The sequence below is a fragment of the Lathyrus oleraceus genome, chromosome 7 (genome assembly GCF_024323335.1).
Source record: "Lathyrus oleraceus cultivar Zhongwan6 chromosome 7, CAAS_Psat_ZW6_1.0, whole genome shotgun sequence".
NCBI lineage: Eukaryota > Viridiplantae > Streptophyta > Magnoliopsida > Fabales > Fabaceae > Lathyrus > Lathyrus oleraceus.
Genome location: NC_066585.1, coordinates 431,953,809 through 431,974,072, shown reverse-complemented (window position 1 = coordinate 431,974,072; position 20,264 = coordinate 431,953,809). Strand labels below are relative to the sequence as shown.

Sequence of the window (20,264 nt, the reverse complement as noted above, 5' to 3'; positions counted from 1 at the left end):
TTGGTGATATATATTGGAAAAGGGCTACATTGAACATAATGACCATTTCTCCACCAACTTTGAATCCGATGTATTTGAAGCTTCGGTTGACGATGACTGAGCTAGAATCTCTGACGGATGGCGGTTTGTAGAATGTAGTCTTGTCAGGATGCAGTTACTTGCCAAATCCCTATTTTTTGCCTAGATTGCCCCAGGGTGAGGTATTCAATCTAGCGGGATATATATATTCATTTTTTATGTCTCTAACTTTTGCCTGGATCGCCCTTTCGGGTTTTCAATCCACCGAGATGCTCATTTTTGCCAAAGCTGCCCTTTCGGGTTTTCAACTTAGCGAGCTATTCTGTTTTTATCTTTTTAGGCGAAGTACTTCTTGACTGCATCTGAATTCACAGGACGAGTGAAATCCTCCCCATCCATAGTTGTAAGTATCAAAGCACCGCCTGAAAAGGCTCTCTTGACAAGATATGGACCTTCATAGTTTGAAGTCCACTTGCCCCTGGAGTCGGGTGCGAAAGACAAGACTTTTTTGAGCATAAGGTCACCCTTTCGGAACACACGAAGCTTGACCTTCTTATCAAAGGCCTTCTTCATCCTTTGCTGATATAACTGGCCGTGGCACATGGCAGTCAATCTCTTCTCTTCAATCAAATTCAGCTGGTCATAACGACTCTGAAGCCATTCAACATCAGTCAACTTGGCTTCCATCAAGACTCTCATTGATGGGATCACCACCTCTACTGGGAGCACAACCTCCATGCCGTAAACAAGAGAGAAAGGGGTTGCCCCTGTTGAAGTACGGACAGATGTACGATATCCATGTAAAGCAAATGGAAGCATCTCATGCCAATCTTTATACGTAACAACCATCTTCTGGATAATCTTCTTGATATTCTTATTAGCAGCTTCAACAGCCCCATTCATCTTGGGTCGGTAAGGAGAAGAATTATGATGTGCTATCTTAAACTCGCTACATAGCTCTTTCATCATCTTGTTGTTCAAGTTAGATCCATTATCAGTAATGATCTTATCTGGCACACCATACCGGCATATGAGTTAGTTCTTGATAAATTTCACGACCACCTGCCTGGTCACGTTTTCATATGATGCCGCTTCAACCCATTTGGTAAAGTAATCAATTGCTACGAGAATGAATCTGTGACCGTTGGACGCTTTTGGCTCTATCATGCCAATCTTGTCAATTTCCCACATAGAGAAAGGCCATGGTGATGAAATCACATTCAGAAGTGTCGGGGGAATATGAATCTTGTCCGCATAAATTTGACACTTATGGCATTTCTACACATATTTGCAGCAGTCAGACTCCATTGTCAGCCAATAGTAGCCTGCTCTCAACATCTTTCTAGCCATGGCATGCCCATTGGAATGAGTACCAAATGAACCCTCATGGACCTCGGTCATTAACAGGTCTGCTTCGTGTCTATCCACGCATCTGAGTAGAACCATGTCAAAATTCCTCTTATAAAGCACATCACCATTGAGGTAGAAACTGCCTGACAATCTCCTCAAAGTCTTCCTATCTTTTACAGATGCCCCAGGCGGGTAAATCTGGCTCTGAAGGAAGCGCTTGATATCATAATACCACGACTTATAATCTTGCACCTCCTCTACTGCAAACACATGAGCTGGTCTGTCCAAGCGCATCACAGTGATAGTGGGAACTTCATTCCAAAGTCTTACCACAATCATCGAAGCAAGTGTAGCGAGAGCGTCTGCCATCTGATTCTCATCTCGAGGAATATGATAGAAGTCAACCTCAGTAAAGAACGTCGAAATGCTCCTCGCGTAATCTCTGTATGGAATGAGGCCAGGCTGATTTGTTTCCCACTCACCCTTAATCTGATTAACAACGAGGGCCGAATCACCATAAACATCAAGATGTTTGATCCTAAGATCAATACATTCTTCCAATCCCATGATACAGGCCTCACACTCAGCCATATTATTCGTGCATTTGAAAGTTAGCCTCGTTGTGAACGGAAAATATGTGCCCTGAGGAGTAATAATCACTGCCCCAATACCATTTCCATATTGATTTACAGCGCCATCAAACACCATACTCCATCTGGAACCAGGTTCTGGCCCTTCATCGAGCGTAGGCTCGTCGCAATCTTTCATTTTCAAATACAGAATCTCCTCATCTGGGAAGTCATACTGAACTGACTGATATTCCTCGATCAGTTGATGTGCCAAATGGTCTGCCAAAATACTACCTTTAATGGCCTTCTGCGCCCGATACTCGATATCATACTCAGATAATAACATCTGCCAACGGGCAATCCTCCCAGTTAAAGCAGGCTTCTTAAATATATACTTGATTGGATCCATTTTGGATATCAACCAAGTCGTATGATTCAACATATACTGGCGTAAGCGCTTAGCAGCCCAAGCCAAAGCACAACATGTCTTCTCAAGCATTGAGTATCGAGACTCACAATCGGTGAACTTCTTACTCAGGTAGTATATAGCATATTCTTTCTTCCCTGATGCATCTTGCTGACCAAGGACACAACCCATCGAGTCTTCAAGAACTGTCAGATACATAATCAATGGTCTTCCTTCCACAGGCGGAGACAGAATCGGAGGTTCAGACAAATACTCTTTAATGCTATCAAAAGCCTTTTGGCAATCCTCGGTCCAGTCATGAGACTGATCTTTTCGAAGGAGCTTGAATATTGGTGCACATGTGGCACTCATGTGGGATATGAACCTGGAAATATAATTCAAGCGGCCAAGAAACCCTCGGACTTGCTTCTCAGTTTTGGGCGCAGGCATCTCTTGTATCGCTTTGACCTTTGCAGGATCAACCTCAATACCTCTTTCACTAAAGATGAAGCCCAATAGCTTGCCGGAACGGGCTCCAAATGTACACTTGTTGGGATTCAGACGAAGCTTATACTTCCTCAAACGCTGAAAAAGCTTCAATAAGTGCTCTACATGCTCAACTTCCGTTCTTGACTTCGCAATCATATCATCAACATATACCTCGATCTCCTTATGCATCATATCATGAAACAAGGTAGTCATAGCTCGTTGATACGTGGCTCCGGCGTTCTTCAAACCGAAGGGCATCACTCGATAACAGAATGTTCCCCAAGGTGTGATGAATGTTGTCTTCTCCATATCCTCAGGTGCCATTTTGATCTGAATATATCCGGAAAATCCGTCCATAAATGAGAAGACATTGAATTTAGTTGTATTATCTACCAACATATCAATATGTGGTAGAGGGAAATCATCTTTCGGACTAGCTTTATTCAAGTCTCTATAGTCCACACACATTCGGACCTTTCCATCTTTCTTAGAAGTCACCAGAAACCCCGCATCAATTTTCTTCTGAACATCTTCCTTGATCTTTACTGCCATATCGGGATGAGTTCTTCTGAGCATCTGCTTTACAGGCACGCACTCAGGCTTCAAAGGTAGGAAATGTTGCACAATATCTGTATCTAGAACAGGCATGTCTTCATATTACCAGGCAAATACGTCAACATATTCTTGTAGCAACTCAATCAACTTCCTCTTAACAGATTCTTCCAGGAGTTCCCCAATCTTCACTTCTCGCACACAATCTTCAGACCCCAAGTTGATTGTTTCCAGATTCTCAAGATGCGGCTGAATGATCTTCTCTTCATGCTCAAGTAGACGGGTAATCTCGTCAGGAATCTCTTCAACATCATCTTCTTCTGCCTCAAATACAGGGAATTCTAAGTTGGGAGACGGTGTTGGATCATTATGTTCAATGGGTTTGATCAACCTGCATAATGGTTTTGGATATGAAAAGTTTTTAGAATTCAAACAAGGCAAATCATTATGCAGATGAAAAGATTGATTTCATTCTTATTTAGGGTTTTATGTGATCACCAATTTCATGCAAAAGTGAAAAGGGAAAATAATTGGAAAAACAAACATTTAACATGAATTTATTGAATGAAAATATCATTGTATTTATGTGCCAACAATGTCATCACTTCTCCTTTTGGCATGGGAGAAGGGTTTTTAAACACAATGAACATTACTTTGACTTATGGATAACTGTCGGAATATCCACAGCGACCCAATTATTGCAGATCCCTTCAGGGATGATGAAATTTCCAGAATCCTCTTCGTCTTCTTCCAGAATGGCTGCAGCCTCTTCATCTTGACCAGTGTGGATGAAACCTCCACTCTTGAACAAACCTTGCTTGTTGAAGACCCCAGAAGAATAGCCTATGCCAGCCCGGGATTTATTGTCTTCCAACTCAATCATTTGCCCCAAGCCAGCAGTTGCATCATGCTCAATGGCCAACTTTGCATCTTTATAGGAAGCAAATGAAGGAGTTCCCTTCTTAATAGGTTCAGCAATAGATAAAGCTTGGAAGGGAGTTCCAACTTCATCCTTAGCATCTATATAAGAGAAACAGGACAAATGGCTAACCAGGAGAGCCTTTTCTCCCCCTACCACTACCAACTTCTTGTTTTTCACAAACTTTAGTTTCTGGTGTAGGGTGGATGTCACGGCACCTGCCTCGTGAATCCATGGTCTACCTAGGAGACAGCTATACGACGGGTGAATGTCCATAACCTGGAAGGTAATCTGGAAATCACTTGGTCCGATTTTGACTGGGAGATCGACCTCACCAATCACAGTTTTGCGAGACCCATCGAAAGCCTTCACAACTACTCCACTCTGCCTCATGGGAGGCCCCTGATATGACATATTCATAAGAGTGGATTTTGGCAATACATTTAATGATGACCCAGTGTCCACCAGCACATTGGACATGGCATTATCCTTGCAGCTCATGGATATGTGTAATGCCAAGTTGTGGTCTCTTCCCTCCTCAGGGAGATCAGCATCACAAAAACTTAAATTGTTACAAGCGGTGATGTTTGCAACAATACTGTCAAATTGCTCTATCGTGACGTCGTGATCTACGTAGCCACATCCAACACCTTTTGTAGAGCTTCTCGATGTGGTTCTGAATTCATCAGCAGTGATAAAACAGAGATTTTGGATGGCGTTTGTAGAAGCTGATCTACCACGTTGTACTCACTTCTCTTGATGAGCCTCAACATCTCATCACAGTCTTCTTTCGCATTGCCACTCAGGCCAGCAGAAGCAGGAGTTCTCAACGTAGATGTAGATTTAGCAACAAGTGCCGGATTTGGAGCGTTCACAGCATTCCCAATCGGGCTTTCGGCATAATCAGCATTGTCATTCCTTCGAGCGTCAGCTTGGGGCTTTGGCGGAGCCGAGAAAACACGACCGCTGCGGGTCAGACCACTGATGTCGGCAATATTAACAACTGATGAAGAGGGCAGGGGCACCTCTTTCCCATTCTCCAATGCTACAACATTGTAGCGATAGGGAAATGCTTTCTCGGAAGAGTACGGTATAGGACCGGCCGACTTAATAGTCAGAGCAGGAGAAACCTTCTGCTTGCTACCATTATACTTGATGACAACAGGCTCAGGTATCCGGAATACCGGAGAAATTACGTTGACTTCGTCAGCGTCTTCATCAACATTTCTGTTTTGAAGGATCTCAATGACTCCTTCATCCAGCATTTCCTGAACATCCTTGCGCACCTGGCGACAATCTCTCTGATTGACAGAACAGATTCGACATCTATCGTGGTCATGCTCATAATGGCTATAGTCACATAACAAACGATGCATCTCAACCAGAGACTGTCGGATCTGATTGACGTATTTGACCTTATACTTGCCAGGACAGCCCTGGGCCATATTGACAGATTTCTCATGCTCGGGCAATGGGTTCTTCTTCACATTCGGACCTACGTCCTCGAAAAATAAAATCCCACTTCTCACAAGGTCTTGCACCTTGGTCTTCAAGGGATAACAATTCTCCACGTCATGTCCGGGAGCACCGGAATAATATACGCAGTGAAGCTCAGGCTTGTACCACCACTGGGGGTTAGCAGGTACAGCGGTAGGGTCTCGTGGAGTGATTAACTTTCTATCAATCAAAGATGGATAGATTTCAGCATAAGTCATCGGAATCGGATCAAAGGTGACCCTCTTTCTCTCGTAGCTGGTGCTGGTATTGTTGTTATTGCGAGGTTTGTAGGCCGGTTGTTGTGGACGCTTCTGTTGTTGCTGATATTGCTGAGATTGTTGTTGTCGATATTGTTGGGCTTCTCTGAAAACAGGTGCTATATGAGCCACCTGATGCTGGTTGTTATTGGGGCGGGCAATCTTCCTCTTCACAGAGGGTCTTCTCTTGACATGGGAAGACATAGCATGTGCCTCTCCCTCCTTCTTCTTTGCAAAGCTTCCATATCTCTTTGTTGAAGAGCCTTCTTCTCGAGTTAAACGTCCTTCACGGACCCCCTCTTCCAGTATCATCTTCTCATAGTAAAATGAACTCAAGGTCTTCAAAAAGATCTTGGTCATCTCTTTCTCCTCAAGGGGTGGTACTATCTGAGCTTCCAACTCGCGCCACCTCTGGGCGTATTCTTTGAAGGTCTCTTTCTCTTTCTGGGACATCTCCCTCAGCTGGTCCCTATCAGGAGCCATATCCATATTATATTTATATTGCTTGACGAAGGCCTCGCCAAGATTGTTGAAAGAGCGGATGTTCGAACTTTCCAGACCCATGTACCATCGGAGAGCGGCACCGGACAGACTGTCCTGGAAATAGTGGATGAGCAATTGGTCATTATCAGTTTCCGTCGACATCTTGCGAGCATACATCACAAGATGGCTGAGAGGGCATGTGTTTCCCTTATACTTCTCAAAGTCAGGTACTTTGAATTTAATAGGGATTTTCACGTTGGGCACAAGGCATAACTCAGCAGCACTTTTACCAAAGAGATCTTTCCCCCTCAAAGTTTTCAGTTCCTTGCGAAGCTCAAGGAATTGGTCTTTCATATCATCCATCTTCTCATAAACATCTGGACCTTCAGATGGTTCAGAATGGTAGATGGTATCTTCAACTCTTAGTAATGTGTGCACAATTGGAGGTGGCACTGAAAGGACCGGGCTAGATGCCGGCAAAGAAGCAAGAGTAGGAGCGAAACCCTCTGGCATGAAATTGGCAGGCATTCCCCACGGGAACCCGGCCGGTATAGATGGCTTAAAATGGGTTGTTGCAGCAGGCACAGCAGAAGTCACGATCTCAGAAATGACCGTCCTGTGGGGAGGAGTTGAGGGTGTCGGAGAAGACTGGCTCTGGGCAGCCATGAATGACTCTATCAGGGCAGTCAATCTGGCTACTTCTTCCTTCAGCTCGCAGTTCTCTTGTTCCAAATGATCCATCAGTCTCGATGAGTTGGCTCTGGTGTAGTACCTGTGAGTCAGCTTGTCTTCAAAATAAATTAAGAAAACAGGGTTAGACCAAAGGACAAAAAGCCTGGAGCAAAACCTGCTTATGCACATGATGCATGCAATGTTTGTGCATATGATTTGTTTTTATTTCAGAGGAACTTTAGAGTTCTATTTGCAAATATTGGAAGTATTAAACATTTATCATGTATGGAAATATAATATCTGGAAAATATTTTTACATCAATGAAGTACAACATGGGTATCTAAATACAAGAGAGAAGGAAAATGATCATCCTATGGATCCCTAGAAGCAATCATCTAAAGCTCTGGACACAGGAAGATAAGATGCACGAAGCCTCTTCACTTCTTCCTCATAGACTGCTTCAATATTTGTCTTCTCCTTGGCGAGTAGATCGTACTTCCTCTTCCAAAACCTGGAAGACTGAGGAAGTAGAGAAGTCCACGCATCATTAGGGTCATCAATAACCTGATGCTCGAGGAACTCAATCAAAGCATCCTTCTCCTTAATCTGTTGAAGCAACTCCTCTCGTTCACGGATCCAAGCACGCGAGCGGTCTTCGTCTCTCAACTCCTCTACTCCTTGGTCAGGGAGGGTTGAAGGCCCAGCCACAACCAAAGGTGTAGGTCTCGGATACTCGTAAGGCATGAGGTATTCAGCAGCTCTCCTCCGAACCCAAGAAGTATAACCTTCCAAAGCAATAGAATTCTTCGGTCCCAGCTCCTTCCTTCCTTTCCTATGGATCTTGCGCCAAGCACGGGCCATCCTGCCTTTCAAGCCTTGGGGATCTTTACCCTCCTGAAAGAACACACCCTCTAACAGAATGTTATTGGGTTTATCCTTTAGGGGGAACCCAAGCTGACGACGTGCCAAAATAGGGTTGTAGTTAATCCCACCACATGTACCAAGAAGAGGCACATTGGAGAATTCACCACAAGTGTCAATAATCTTCACACCATCATATACACGGTTCTACCAAAAGATATCATCATTAGTGAGAGACATAAGTCTCGTGGACCACTGATAACACTAAAATTTACCGTATTTTCGACTCCGATTTCACATGCATTCTAGTTGTTTTATTATCATTTTGTTGTGTTATTGCTATGTTTTTCTTTGTTTTCAGGTTTTTACTTTAATCGGAGCCCCGATCGAGAAAAGGAGCGAAAAAGAGCCAAAAACCCTAAAATTCAGCATTTTGTAAATGTGGCCTACCCCATGGCTGGCGCCATAGACCCTGCCATGACGTGTCCAAGCTCAACTTCCCTCAACTTCCACGTTCCCCACTACTTCCACTAAGGCGCCTCATTTTGTGCTTGTGGCGGGCGCCATGGCCTTGTGGCGGGCGCCACAAGAGGAAAGTTTTTCCCTCCCATTTTCAAGTTAAAGGGCATCCTTGTCATTTCCATCTTTTTACTTGCTTATAAATAGAAACTCGAAATCACTTTTACAATCATCCAAACTTAGAGCAGAGGCAAACTCAGAGCAACTTTGTTTCACTTAGGCATATATTCAGTATTATAAAGTGGTAACCGCTTCGCATTGGAGTGTTACCACAATTGTGTAATCGAGTCTGTGATAGAGTCTGTAATCGAGTTTGGAGAACTTTGGAAGGAAGTTAATCCTACCTCCATTTTCATTTCCGCTTTGCAATTTATTCAACCCTCCGATTGGAACAGGTTTTTATTACTTGTCTTTATCTTATTTATTTTCCCGCACTCGCTTTACTTTATTTATTTTCCCGCACTCGCTTTACTTTATTTATTTCCTCGCACTCGCTTTAAATTATTTTTTTCCTCGCACTCGCTTTACTTTTATTTATTTCCCACACTCGCTTTACTTTATTTATTTCCTCGCACTCACTTTACTTTATTTATTTCCTCGCACTCGCTTTACTTTATTTATTTCCTCGCACTCGCTTTACTTTATTTATTTCTCGCACTCGCTTTAAATTATTTATTTTCCATACTCGCACTACTTTTATTTACTTTCCGCACTCGCACTACTTTTATTTATTTTAATGCACTTTTAGTTTACCATGTCTAACTAAATTTATAAGGTTAGAATGTAAGGATCGTAATTGAACCGATAATCCATACAATTGTTCGTAGATGCACTTAAGGGCTATTTTAACTTTCAACTTAAGTTTTCCCGCACTTCAATTCCGTTGGGTAAGATCGAAAGCCGTCCAACGTCTTTTTAAACTTAATTGTTTTTAACTATTTCAAAAACAGCGAAAGCGCTTTGTTTAGTTCATTAGGAGATTTTAACATTAAGAAGAAAAGAGATTTTAAAACTATTTTTGGACGTGTTTATAAGTTTAGAGTCTGGTTCGTGAGAACCTCTTTTGGTTAAGAAATCCAGGTTATAATACTTTTCAACTTAGTCAAGATACTATATTTCTTAAAAATAGGTTTACTACTCTAACGCAATGCGCGCCTTTTTATAAGTGACAATAAGAGGGTTTGATTAGGGAGTACAACTCGGTTCTGAATACGCGAAAGCGACAATTCCTGTTAAATTAGTTCTTTTCAAAGTAGAAAACATTGTCCATAAGTAGCTCTACTAGCAAGTACTTGGATTATCAATTGGTTATGTGAATTACATTCGACCCTGTCTTTATTAATTAATCTTTATTCAACACTTTACTTTTCATTGCACACTCCAAAAAAACACTTATTTTGATTGCCTTTGATAAACACCATAACGACAGATAACGATAGATTAACACTTGGTCTCTGTGGATTCGATAATCTTTTATATTACTCTAACGCGTTCGTATACTTGCGAAAAGCACGCATCAAGTTTTTGGCGCAATTGTCGGGGACCAATTTCTTCAAATTTCATTTTCCTGTTGTTATATCGTTTAGACTTAGGCTATTTCCCGCCGGTCAATGCGAAGAACTCGCAGCACCGGAAGTTTAAGCTTAGTATACCCTCTAGCGGAACCTGAACGTTACGCTCGCGCACGTTTATTCTTTCATAGAATTAAGAGAGCTATGGCCAAAGATCAAAACCAAAGACCTCTTAAGGATTTCGCTAAACCATCTAATGAAGAACCTAGTTCTAGTATAGTAAACCCAACCATCCCAGCCAATAATTTCGAACTTAAACCATCCCTGTTGCAACTAATGCAACAGAGACAATTCGCAGGTCTCGCTACTGAGAACCCAAACCAACATTTAAAAATATTTCTTCAATTAGCAGACACTTTTAAAACCAATGGAGCTTCTCCTGAGGCAATACGTTTAAGATTATTTCCTTTTTCCCTCAGAGATAAAGCCTTATCATGGTTAGATTCCCTTCCACCCAATTCCATTACGACTTGGGATAACCTTAGAAGAGTTTTTCTTGCTAGATACTTTCCCCCGAGTAAAACCGCCATTCTTCGAAACCATATAAATAGATTTACCCAAAACCAAGGAGAATCGCTGTTCGAAGCTTGGGAGAGATATAAAGAGTTGTTACGAGCATGCCCACATCATGGTTTAGAAAATTGGTTAGTCATTCAAACCTTCTATAATGGACTTCATTACAACACAAAGATGACCATCGACGCTGCCGCAGGCGGCACTCTGATGAACAAACCTTATCCTGAAGCTAGTGCCCTCATCGAAGATATGGCTCAAAACCATCAATCATGGGGAGTCGAACGAGCGACAGCTGAGAAGAAGGAAGCCCAAGGAGGAGTGCATGAACTAAGCTCTATAGACATGATGCAAGCTAAAATGGATGCATTAGCCCTTAAAGTCGAGCATATGTGCATAAACCCAAATACCGTAGCCATAGTTTCGTCGGATTGTGAGATATGTGGAACCAAAGGACATCAATCCGCAAAATGTAGTCTATTAAACGAAACCCTCTCTGAGCAAGTGAACTACACCCAAGGGAACCCATACTCGAATACTTATAACCCTGGATGGAGGAATCACCCGAACTTCTCCTATAAAAATAATAACTCTATTCAAAATAATGCACCTCCAAGACCTAGTTATCAAGCCCCTAGATCAAATCAACCTATGCAACCTGTACCACCAAAGCCGAGCCTTGAGAAAATTATGGAAAATTTTATCACCGCTCAAACCCAACAAAACAAGGAGTTCATGAACCAAAACATTCATGTTAACGAATTGATTACTCAGTTAGGAACCAAGGTTGACCAAATAGTTACTCATACCAAGATGCTTGAAACCCAGATCTCTCAGGTAGCTTTAAACCAAGCCCCTTAGACTACACCTGGAGGATAATTCCCTGGACAACCTCAACAAAATCCGAGAGGACAAGGCAATGCCATTACCCTACGAAGTGGGAACGCTTATGATGAGCCACCAAACCCTAGATTGAGTGAACCCGAAACTTATAAGGAATGTACCAAACCCACAGACGATGTAAAGGAACCAGAGAAATCTGAAAACCAGGAAGGTCGAGATAAAGGAGAAGAACCTAAAGATAAAACTTACGTACCACCCCCGCCATATAAACCACCTATACCATATCCGCTAAGACTCAAACAAACCCAGATCAATAAACAGTATCAAAAATTTATTAAAGTTATAGAAAAACTTCATGTAGAAATCCCTTTCACAGAAGCCATCACCCAAATACCTTCTTATGCAAAGTTTCTCAAAGATATCCTTACCAACAAACGTAGACTTGACGATCCGAAGCCTTTGGAATGTAATGCTATTTCCGAGGACAAATTAGCAAAGAAAGATAAACATCCTGGAAATTTATCCATTCCTTGCCTTTTGGGTAATCATGTCATCGAAAAAGCTTTTCTAGACTTAGGAGCTAGTGTGAGCTTAATGCCTTTAGCAGTTTGTGAGAGGTTAAACTTAGGAAAATTACAACCCACTAAGATGTCGCTTCAGTTAGCCAATAGATCTGTTAAATATCCGATAGGCATTTTAGAAGATGTTCCTGTTAGGATAGGTCAGTTATTTATCCCCACTGATTTTGTTGTCATGGACATCAAAGAGGACAATGACATACCAATCCTTCTAGGTAGACCATTCTTATCGACTGCAGGAGCCATAGTAGATGTCAAGAAAGGAAAGTTGACATTTGAAGTAGGTGACGAGAAAATAGAATTTATACTTTCGAAATTTCTTATGGCATCTGTGATGGGAGACTCGTGTTATGCCTTAGATATCATTGATGAATGTGTTAGAGAATTAGAACAAAAAGAAATTATAAAAACAATTAAGTTACCATCAACTCTCATAAGGGAAGATGATGACTTTAAGAAACCCTACATCGATGATAACCTTTACGAATGTTTATCCTTTACCCCAGATCCTATACCATGCCCTAAGAAACCAACCTTAGAACTTAAGGAAATGCCTAAGAACTTGAGATATGAGTTCCTCGATGAAAAGATGAACCGTCCAGTTATAGTTAGTGCTACCTTGAGCCAAAAGGAAACGAACCAACTTTTAGACGTTTTACGAAGATATCCCTCAGCCTTAGGATATAATATCTCTGACCTGAAAGGTATAAGCCCATCTGTATACATGCATCAGATTTCGCTCGAAGAAGATTCAAAACCCTCTAGGGAACATCAGAGAAGAATAAACCCTATAATGAGTGATGTTGTTAAAAAGGAAGTTCTTAAGTTACTTGAGGCAGGTATAATCTATCAGATCTCGGATAGTAAGTGGGTGAGCCTTGTGCATGTAGTACCTAAAAAGGGAGGCATCACAGTCGTGCAAAACGATAAAGGCGAACATGTAACAAAACGTTTATAAGGAGGATGGCGGATGTGTATAGTTTATAGAAAATTAAATAAAGCAACTAGGAAGGATCATTTCCCATTACCATTTATAGACCAGATGTTGGAGCGTCTAGCCAGACACTCTTACTTCTGTTATCTAGATGGATACTCTGGATTCTTCCAAATACCTATCCACCCCGAAGATCAAGAAAAAACTACCTTTACATGCCCTTATGGAACTTTTGCCTACAGACGAATGTCATTCGGCCTCTGTAATGCCCCAGCTACTTTCCAACGCTGCATGATGTCAATCTTTGCAGATTACCTAGATGGTATCATGGAAGTGTTTATGGATGATTTCTCGGTTTGCGGATTTGATTTCCATAATTGTCTTGCTAACCTTGAGAAAATCCTGGAGAGATGCGTGGAGGTAAACCTCGTGCTAAATTGGGAAAAGTGTCATTTCATGGTGACCGAAGGAATAGTTTTAGGACATATAGTTTCTGAAAAGGGTATAGAGGTAGATAGAGCTAAAATAGAAGTTATAGAAAACCTAAAACCCCCAAAAACCATCAGAGAAGTCCGAAGCTTTCTTGGACACGCTGGATTCTACCGGCATTTTATTAAGGACTTCTCCAAAATAACTAAACCTTTAACTGGACTTTTAATGAAAGATGCTGAATTCATTTTCGATGAAAAATGTAATGATGCATTTAATCTTTTAAAGCAAGCGTTAGTATCGGCACCCATTATGAAACCACCTGATTGGTCAGAACCTTTTGAGATAATGTGCGATGCTAGTGATTATGCAGTTGGAGCCGTTCTAGGACAAAGGAAAGATAAAAAATTACATGCCATTTATTATGCCAGTAGAACCCTAGATGCTGCCCAACTTAACTATGCAACAACTGAAAAAGAATTACTCGCTGTAGTTTTCGCTATAGACAAATTTAGATCTTATCTAGTAGGAGCAAAAATTATAGTTTACACCGATCATGCTGCCATTCGTTACCTATTAAGTAAAAAAGATGCCAAACCCAGGTTACTCCGATGGATTCTATTACTACAAGAGTTTGATTTAGATATAAGAGATAAAAAAGGCACTGAAAATGTAGTGGCTGATCACCTTTCTAGTTTAGAACATCTAAAACCAGAACTAGTACCCATAAATGATGATTTTGCCTATGATAGACTGATCGCTAGAATAGAAACCATTGAAGATAATAACCTAGATCCTTATGAGCACCCCCAAAATTCCTTAGCAATAAGTAACGTACCCTGGTATGCAGATTTCGTTAATTACCTAGCTGCTGATATAGTACCCCCTGATCTTGACTACCACCGCAAGAAGAAATTCTTCCACGATGTGAGAAACTTCTATTGGGACGAACCGCTCCTTTTCAAAAGGGGTAAAGATGGTATTTTTCGTCGTTGCGTTCCAGAAGAAGAGGTAAATAATATTATCGAGCATTGTCATTCTGCACCTTATGGTGGACATGCGAGCACCTCTTAGACATACGCCAAGATTCTTCAAGATGGCCTATTCTGGCCTACCATGTGGCGCGATGTCTATGCTTGCATTGTCAAGTGTGATAGATGCCAACGCACTGGAAACATTTCAAGACGTGATGAAATGCCTCTAAGAAACATCCAGGAAGTAGAACTCTTTGACGTATGGGGTATAGATTTCATGGGACCTTTTCCACCATCCTTAGGAAACAGGTATATCTTAGTAGCTGTAGACTATGTGTCTAAGTGGATTGAAGTTATAGCTGCACCCACAAACGACACTAGGGTAGTAATCAAATTATTTAAAAATTATATATTCCCTAGATTTGGAACACCACGTTTAGTCATAAGCGATGGAGGATCACACTTTATATCGAGAATATTTGACAAACTTTTAAGAAAATATGGAGTTAGGCATAGAGTAGCAACACCATACCACCCACAGACTAGTGGCCAAGTAGAAGTATCTAATAGGGAGATAAAACAAATCCTAGAGAAAATTGTTTATATTTCTAGGAGAGACTGGCCTCAGAAGCTTCAAGAAGCATTATGGGCCTATAGAACCGCTTTCAAATCCCCTATAGGAACTACTCCTTATCAACTAGTTTATGGAAAATCCTGTCACTTACCGTTCGAATTAGAGCATAAGGCCTATTGGGCCATTAAAACTTTGAATTTAGACTACCTAGCCGCTGGAGAAAAGCGTACCCTAGACATTCATAAATTAGAAGAACTTAGGCAATCTGCCTATGAGAATGCAAAAATATATAAAGAGAGGACAAAAGCCTATCACGACAAAAGAATAGTAAAGAAAAACTTCAATATAGGCGATCTTGTTCTCCTTTTCAACTCTAGGTTACGACTCTTCCCTGGAAAGCTACGTTCAAGATGGACTGGTCCTTTCGAAGTATCCAAGATTCTGAGATCCGGAGCCGTAGAAATCAAGAACGATACTTGTAGTCCATTCGTTGTAAATGGACAAAGACTGAAGCTCTACGAAGGAGGAGACATTCCAGCATACTATTCGAGCCACACCCTGATTGATCCACCGATTCCTACTACTACAAGTGTATAAATTCTAATCGTCAAGCTATTGACGTTAAACAAGCGTTACGTGGGAGGCAACCCATGGTTTTTATTTCATTTTACTTTTTCGCATTTATTTAATTTTAATTTTAGTTTTATTTTATCATATTTTGCATTGAGACTAAAATTTGAATGGTTTGTACTTTCAGGATCACTTTCTTAACTTTTACAGGATGCAGGATTTCGATGACATGCACGTGGCCTATAGAGATAATGCTCAGAGAGAGCGCTACATCGCTCTGTATCAGCGCCCTATGGCACCCACACGTTATCCTGATCAACATTGTATGGAGGCACTGGGTATCGAGCCGAGTATGCGATTCCTTAGCCACCAGCTTCACTGGGACGAGTTTGCTGATGACTTGAGTAACACCTACAGGAACCTAACTTTGGAGTTCTTGAGTTCATTCGACTATGACCCATACTCTGGACCAGATGGGTATGCTGCTTTCAGGCTTTTCGGAGTTGAGTACTCCTTCAGCCAGAAAGAGTTCGGCGACTTATTGGGTTTCCAGACCACTCCTGATGCTATCCCGGAGACACTTATGGGATATTTTCTGGGTTAGGAGGTTGAGAAGTTCTGGAGTGATATCTCAGGTGGCGGAAGCCAGGATCCATCTATGCAGCTGTCTCATGTCATACATAACCTCGCCTTCAGATATTTTCAAATGATATTAGCACATTCCTTCATAGGAAGGCCGGATGCAGAGACACTACTGAGTGAAGAGGAGATCTTCCTATTATTTTGTGCATCCCAGTCTCGCCCAGGAGCATGTGGGAACTTTTTATTATACAGTCTCAGCGGTATCTCCAGATCTACCGAAGGAGTCATCCATGTTGGCGGAATCATCACGCAGATCGCTGTCGCCTTGGGTCTGTCTCGCAAGTTGTTACATCTTCGGACCTACTGTGGGTACACTACCATGGATATCGACTTCTGTTTGACCAGAGGGTTGATGAGGAGAGCCTCTTTCCACCCATGTCAGTTCCGATTGCTAGTCGACAGTGAGGCTATCCATTATTTCACATTGTCAGATCCTATGATGACCAGTGTGCATGATCCAGCGAATTGGAGTTATGCTCTAGAGGGCCAGGGAGAGACCGTTGAGGAACCAAGATCACCACCCATTGCTGAATAAATGCCTACACCACCATCTCCCAGAATCACTATTTTCTCTAATAATCTTTCATTGCAGACACCCGACATCCGCACTCAGATTGTTGAGTGTCGTAGAGAGATCGCAGAGCTTAGACAGGAGGTGGCTGACCTCACTTTACAGATGGGAGTTTCTGATCTCACCCATGCTACTGAAGCCGACTGTCTATATCAGGAGATCGCAGCGCTCAAGCAAGAGGTAGCCATGCTTCGTGGTTCCTCTCAGGAAGACGACATCCCCACTATATGATCTCACCATTTCATCTTATTTTATCTCTTTTTTATATTTCTCGTATTTACATAACGCATCTTATATTATCGCATTTGGAATATTATATAAACTACTTCTATACACTGATATTTCTACTTTTATCTATATATGTCTTATTTTTCGTTTTATTTGCATTTTTTATTTTTCAGTTATTTATTTATTTATTAGTCTAATATTTAATTTTTGTTTCATTTTTATTTTTGTTTTTACCTTTATAAAATTATGCAAGTCAATGATGCTAGGAAAATCACAAAACAAATGCTCTCCGAACCCCTCAAAGCCAAAAGACAAGAGAAGCCCAAACCAAAGGACCAAAATCCGGCCCAGCCAGATTTGGCCTTGTGGCGCCCGCCATAGGACCTGTGGCGCCCACCACAGCGTCTGTAAAAAGTCAGGGCAGAACCCCTTTCTTCACCATTTTTGCAACTTACAACCTTCCAAACCCATTTTTTCACCTTGGAAAAACATCCTTGAACCCACAAAAAGCTCATACTTTTCTAACCACCACACCACACAAATCATTATTCCAATTTCCATTTTCGATTTCATCCGTCGGATTTTGTAAAAATCCAACCTTTTCACAAACCACTTCATCTTCTTCATCACTTTTCAAGAGCTTTTCAAATGGAGTTTAACGGATTCATTCTTCGAGGAGGGAAACCGGGGGATAGACAAAGAAAAATTATTTGACGGTTGCAAAATCGGGAAATCCTCCCGACAAGGTATGTTGACGAAAACTGTCTATACACTTTAGGTATCTATCATAGCATATTTCATTTATTAGATAATTTAGGTTTGCATAATTTCTTTTCCAATAAAGAACCTACCTATGAGCGGTTAACAATTGAATTTTTGAGTTCCTTAATTTATATTGTCAACCCTAACACTGCTAGCACAGTTGGTACTGTCAAATTTAGAATGTTTGCTGTTGAATACCAATTCAGTACCGACGAACTAGCCAGCTTGTTAGGAATCCCTCATGGGGACGGTGCTATTTGTGAGGGCCCTTTGGATTCCGAATGGTCTGTTGAGGTATTTTCCTTCTGGGAGTGTCTATCAAATACTTCCATAAACTCTTTTGAAGGAGTTCTTGCCTCAACTATCCATAACCGGACCATCAGAGTTTCTAGATATCTGTTGGCATGCACTATTTTTGGCCGGGAGAATCCAAATAAGGTTAATGCTAGAGAGCTTCTATTTTTACAAGGAATCCTCACAAATAGACGTATTAATTCGGTCCCGTTCATGCTTGCTCATATGACTTTAACTTTGAATAAAGCGGGACCGGTTTCTTTTGGTGGATTGATTACATCTATTGCTCGGGCGCTTAACCTGAACGATGAGATGGCTACCCTAGACCCCTTACCTCCTCGCACAATTAACCTAAAATTTCTGAGAGACATGAAATTGTGCCGCTCGAGGAGAGAAGGAGGCTATATGCTTATGGTTCATGGTGTAGCCATCCCGTCTGTTGTTTTACCGTGCACTAGACGTACAGATGTACAAGATGAAAGGAATTGGACCTACGCTTTAGATGCCCCACCTGTTTTGGGTCCTCTTCCTCCTAACATTCCTGATGAAGAAGGACATGACACCGATGATGAATATGATCGGAGAGAGAGATCTCCCGTACCCCATGTGTCCCCCCATCATCCTTCACCACCACACACCGCACCATCTTCTTCTTCTACAGGTACCACTCTTAGCTTCTATATTATAGAGGAGATGTGGCGTGACCACATGGATAGAGAGAAAAGGCGTGACGACCTACTCTCTACCATCCAACAACAAATGGCGGATAACATGCGCTTCATGCAAGAGTCGCAGCGGAGGACACTGTTCTACAATCCCTGCAAACGATCACAGATACACAAGCCCGTCAGCAACACTACCACCAGAGACACATGGCACTCATTGAAGCCACTCAAGGTTCCATTATGGGTAACCTTCGAGAGGTGAGGACCGCTCAGGATGCCCTGATGGCGAGGATGGTTCAGAGAGACTGTCGTCGTACCCGATCCCTTCGTCCACCTCAGGATGGCGAGGGCACTAGTGGTCAGCAATAGGTTGTTAGGTAACTCTTCCCTTATCTTATTTCGAAACATTGGGGATAATGTTTGATTTAAGTGTGGGAGGAGACTCTATCGTCTTTTCTTTCTTGCTTTTCTCGTTTTTCCTTTATCATTTTTTCTTTGTTGTTTTTAGATAGTTTATTTATTATTATTTCCTTTTAGTTGTTTATTTTGCTTTTTAGTATAATGCATGAGTTTGATGAGTCACCAAATGTAGTAGATCTTTAGTACAATCCTACCTCCCTATACCTTTAGCCCCACCGAATTTTTTTTGCAAAAGAAAATAGTGTTATTCCGAAAGTTTTCAAGTTTTAAAGACATGTTTTGAGTAAGGATGCGGTGACTTGGGAGAACTTTGCGAAACATCAGTATCTGTTTTAGCACCATAAGCTTCGCAAATATAGGAACCACTCCCGAAACCCCATATACCATGGCCTTAATCATCATTTCCGTATAAGTCGTTAGTAGTTTATCCCAGCAGCCAGCTCCGGCCTACGCATCCTCTACATAGGGGACCGATGCAAATAAGTGAATGATCCAGAAAAACAAAAAAATAAAAGAAAGCAAAAAGGCAACTCCGGTATAGGTGACCCTCACAAAGTCATTTAAACCAAAGAATTGTAAAAAATTATTACAAAAAGAAAAAGAAAAAGAAAAAAACTTACCCACTACTAGTTGGTTCAGAGGTATCTGACACTGAACTCGGTAGGACGGATTACAATCCGATCCCCCACAACTACAGTTGGGTCCAATAAAAGGGTTTACACATAATTATGTGCCAGAAATCCCATGCTCAGATCATAAGCACTAACAGGCCACTCTACTATGAAGCATGTACGGATAACAGGCTTAATGTGATTGCGCCTGAATGAGAAGGACACAAAAGAGATGAAGAGGCAGGCCTAGGTATTGTGGGATAATATGGGTTGGTTAATATAGGAATGAAGTTTATGTCCGTTATTGCGGATTAGTGTCATCATGATACCCTTAGTTCACTCAGTTAGTACCTATCACTGTATCCCGACTTGAACTTAGAATTTTTACCTGAAGCACTCGTTGACACAAATTTTCTTTTATGAGCTTTTTAATGTTTTGCTTGAGGACAAGCAAATGTTTAAGTGTGGGAGAGTTTGATAACACTAAAATTT

General features: G+C 41.5%; 1 non-coding gene across 1 annotated transcript; it reads right to left on the bottom strand.

Annotated features, from left to right (window-relative positions):
• Positions 1 to 10,692: 10,692 nt before the first annotated feature.
• Positions 10,693 to 10,799, bottom strand: LOC127108944 (small nucleolar RNA R71). The gene has a single exon (XR_007796441.1). It is a non-coding gene; the product is annotated as a small nucleolar RNA R71 (small nucleolar RNA).
• Positions 10,800 to 20,264: the final 9,465 nt, after the last annotated feature.